The sequence below is a fragment of the Perognathus longimembris genome, chromosome 22 (assembly GCF_023159225.1).
Source record: "Perognathus longimembris pacificus isolate PPM17 chromosome 22, ASM2315922v1, whole genome shotgun sequence".
Lineage (NCBI taxonomy): Eukaryota > Metazoa > Chordata > Mammalia > Rodentia > Heteromyidae > Perognathus > Perognathus longimembris.
Window position 1 is genome coordinate 21989622 of NC_063182.1, and position 4640 is coordinate 21994261.

A 4640-nucleotide genomic window follows, 5' to 3' on the forward strand; every position below is an offset into this window, starting at 1 on the left:
TTTTGATCTTCAGGGAATTTACAAACAGGATGAAATGACATCACTGACACCTAAGTATAGCACTTTTTAAAGCTTCCTATGTTCAGCTACATGCTAAGAAAAGGAGTAATTGGATACATACAGAGATGTTTCAATATTAAATTCATCAGCTACTATGAATTCCAGGAGGATAGAATAACAAAGGAGTCTTTCTCCTGTTTCTAAAACAATACAGTTTACATAATTAAACAGAAATCTCAGGTGACATTTTGGGAACAAATATAATTATATGCTGATCTACTTATTACTTATTTATTTTTTATTTTTGTTGTGATCCTGGGGCTTGAACACAGGGGTTGGTTGCTATTTCTGAGTTTTCTTGCTCAAGGTTTGTGTCCTACCCTTGAAGCACAGTTCCACTTCTGGCTTTTGCTGGAAGGGTAGCTAATTGGAGATAAAATTTTCATGGATTTTCCTGTCAAGGCTGGCTTTCAATTGTGATCCTCAGGACTCAGCCTCCTGAGTAGCTGGTATTAAAGGTGGGAGCCACAGATGCCCAGATTCATTCAATCTTAAGCAGTTGCCTCAGAAAACCCTTTGAGGTTTAAACACTTAACATCTTGTGAAATGTAATATCTTTCCAACTTTTTTTTTTTTTTTGCCAGTCTTGTGGCTTTAACTCAGGAACTGAGCACTGTCTCTGGCTTCAAGGCTAACACTTTACCACTTGAGCCACAGTGCCACTTCTGTCTTTTTCTGTGGTGCTGAGGAATTGAATGCAGGGCTTCATGCATGCTACGCAATCACTCTCCCGTTAAGCTATGTTCCCATCGCCTGTTTTTTTGTTTGTTTGTTTTTCTTTTTCTTTTCTTCCAGTAACCCTGAGATTTATAAAGGAAAAGCCTAGATAGGGACTTTTTTTTCCTCACTTATCTTGTGTATAATTAGTAATTCTTACAAACTGCTTTTAGAAACCTTCTAATGTCAAAAGTTTAGTATTCCTACATTGAAAACTTTAATACCGTGGTATGATTATTATTGCTAATCTTTTATGCTACATAGGAATTTGAGCAATAATTTGACAGTTCAAATGGAAAAAAGAGAAGAAAAACACGTAAGATACTAGGAGAGTGGATAGGAGAGTGGAAGCAACCTCAGCTCCAACTCAGCCTTCCACTGTTATGAAAAATAAAAACCTTTAGCGCAATCCTCACTCACCATGTTTCCTCTGATAGCTGGATATTTGGAATTTTGGATGAGAATTTTTTTTTTTTTTTTTTTTTTTTTTTTTTTTTTTTACCTTCTAACCTCCAATACGGCTGTAAGTTCCTCGATGCCAAACCCACTCACCCACCAAGGACCCTGAACCTGTCCATCACAGGTGAATCGAGACCTTCCGGCTGGGTTACCCGACCCCCACCCTCCCATTTGGGCTGACTTTGTGCCTCCAAACAACCTTAGCATGATGTTTTATGTTATGCAACAGCCTTACGCAGTCAATGGGCCCAGTGTGACTTCGGGTATGGACTTGCTTCGGGTATGGACCCCTCATTGAGCTACCCGGCCACACCCTGGAAACAGCGGCTAGAGAGGACCATGTTCACCCGGGCTCAGCTCGATGCGCTGGAAGCCCTGTTTGCTAAGATCCGGTACCTAGACATCTTCATGAGGGAGGAAGTGGCTCTGAAAATCAACTTGCCCTAGTCCAGAGTGCAGGTATGGTTTAAGAATCGAAGAGCTAAGTGTCGTCAACAACAGCAGCAACAACAGAATGGAGGTCAAAATAAAGTGAGGCCTGCCAAAAAGAAGACATCTCCAGCATGGAAAGTGAGTTCAGAGTGTGGAACAAGTGTCCAGTTCACTCCCCCCTCTAGCACCTCAGTCCCAACCATTGCCAGCAGCAGTGTTCCTGTGTCTATCTGGAGCTCAGCTTCCATCTCCCCACTATCAGACCCCTGATCCACCTCCACTTCCTGCATGCAGAGGTCCTATCCCATGACCTGTACTCTATAGTCAAGGATATGCTGGCTCAACTTCCTACTTTGGGGACATGGACTGTGGATCTTATTTGACCCCTATTCATCACCAGCTTCCTGGACCAGGGGGCCACACTCAGTCCTTTGGGTACCAATGCAGTTATAGCCATCTCAATCAGTCCCCAGCTTCTCTTCCCACCCATGGATATGGAGCTTCAAGCTTGGATATTAACTCCACCACTGACTGCTTGGATTATAAAGACCAAACTGCCTCTTGGAAGCTTAACTTCAATGTTGACTGCTTGGATTATAAAGATCAGACATCCTCGTGGAAATTCCAGGTTTTATGAAGACCTGTAGAACCTCTTTTTTTTTGTGGGTGATTCTTAAATATTCTGGGCTGGATATTTCTAGTTTAGCCAGGCATTGGTTAAAAGAGTTAGATGGGATGATGCTCAGACTCCTGATCAAAGTTCCAAGAGGCATAGAAGGAAAAATGAAGGGTCTTAGAGCAGTCTACCAACCAGCAACTGAAATGGACAAACCAATCTACTTAAGATCCTGTCATAGTTTTAGAACATTGGTTTTCCTGATTTCCAAAGTGATCAATCAAACCTTCTAGCCATGTGCAACCCACACTACATTAAAAAAAAAAAATGAAACAAAACTAAGTTGTGAGGGAAGGGCGGGAAGGCCAGAGCCTTTGGAAGCAAAGGAGATCTAATGTTTTAGCCAATCCTTGGTTGAATTTTAGAAATGAACAGCATCTCAAGCTCATTCACGTTTCATGACCAACTGATAGTTGGCACTGAAAAACTTTTCAGAGCTGTGTGAATTGTGCGACTGTCCTAGATGCACGACTTTATTAAAAAAAAAATAATGTTCTGGGGCTGGGGATATGGCCTAGTGGCAAGAGAGCTTGCCTCCTATACATGAGGCCCTGGGTTCAATTCCCCAGCACCACTTATACAGAAAACGGCCAGAAGTGGCACTGTGGCTCAAGTGGCAGAGTGCTAAACTTGAGCAAAAGGAAGCCAGGGACAGTGCTCAGGCCATGAGTCCAAGGCCCAAGACTGGCAAAAAACAACAACAAAAAACCTTTCAACATTAGGGCTGGGGATATGGCCTAGTGGCAAAGAGTGCTTGCCTCGTATACATGAGGCCCTGGGTTCGATTCCCCAGCACCACATATACAGAAAATGGCCAGAAGTGGCGCTGTGGCTCAAGTGGCAGAGTGCTAGCCTTGAGCAAAAAGAAGCCAGGGACAGTGCTCACGCCCTGAGTCCAAGGCCCAGGACTGGCAAAATAATAATAATAATAATAATAATAATAATAATAATAATAATAATAATGTTCGTAAGAAGTCAATATGTAGTTTAAGATACAATCAGTGTGTGTCTTATTTAAATGGTACATCTGTGGTTTTTAATCTGTGCTAGACTTCAAAACTGTGATCTCCTGTTATTGTATGCAACCTTGAACTCCACCTCTGCAAGAGTTCTTCTGTGATTAAATAGGTTATAATTATAAGCAAAATTCAGAGCAACTGAGTACCCATTTAAAAAGATTACCTTTGACTGGAGGTGAGCTACACTGAAACTTTGTGACAAAATGTCTCTGGACAAGGATAGAGAGAGAAGAGCAACAGAAGGACACTAATTCACCTGTAATTTACTGTTGGTAAGTATAGCAGTAAAGAGACCTTGGTCAATTGCTCTGATCCTGATGAATTTTTAAACTGAGATTACTGTCGTTTATGTTTGCAGATAACTGGAAAAGATATATGCATAAACCTTCTTTTCCTTGGATTTGGCAGAAATGTATAATTATATTAAAATCGTTCTAGTACAAAAAAGATACTAGATGCTTGGGAAATAATGAAACAATGATTTCTCTCAATAGTTAACAAAGCATTAAGCTAATACTTAAACACTAGTGATTAATAATATCTTAACACTATGTGGTAATCACTAATAATTTATTTCTCTTAATTCTCTCAATTCAGGGAAGTCCATGATCAGTGTTCTAGCCAGTGTTTACTTCTTAATATAGACAGATTCCTTTCTTTATTTTTTAAAGCAGAATCTGAGGTAAGTTTTGCCATGTGCATAGTTTACCTGGAAGACACAAGTTAACTGAAGCAAGGAGGAGGCATGCATAGGAAAAAATTCAGAGAAATTTCTGCTATAGTGTTGAAACAATAACCACCATGCCACAATGAGCTACTACATGATAGTGCCTGGTGTTTAGCAATTATTCAAGATATAAAACATTTCTGGAAGTGTGATAAGAATGAATCAGACCTAGAAGAGAACTCAGGAGAAGTTGTCTCCCTACCTAAAGTTACCTAGTGGTCAAACACTGTGGAGTGTTTCTATCACCTTTAGTAATGGTTTGAATCAGCTGGCACCTTAGGATTATTCAGAAAAAGAGTTCCACATCCAAAAATGAAGAAGGAGAAGCTGACAAGGAGATAGAAAGAAAAATGTAGTCAAGAGGATTTGAAAAGATATGCAAAATTAATTTTCAAATTGTAAGGGAATAGAGAATTTGTGAACATGGAAAAATACTGCTGTTGGTGATAGGCATGCATATTCCGGGGTATTGGTTGGGTCACAGGTTACTATATTCAGAGCAACAAATAAACCCAAAACTATATTGCTTTAAGCCACTAAAAGTTTTATT

At 40.1% G+C, this 4640-nt stretch overlaps 1 pseudogene; it reads left to right on the plus strand.

The window, feature by feature from the left end:
* The first annotated feature begins 1441 nt into the window (after positions 1–1441).
* LOC125340060 lies at positions 1442–2305 on the plus strand (annotated as a pseudogene).
* Positions 2306–4640: the final 2335 nt, after the last annotated feature.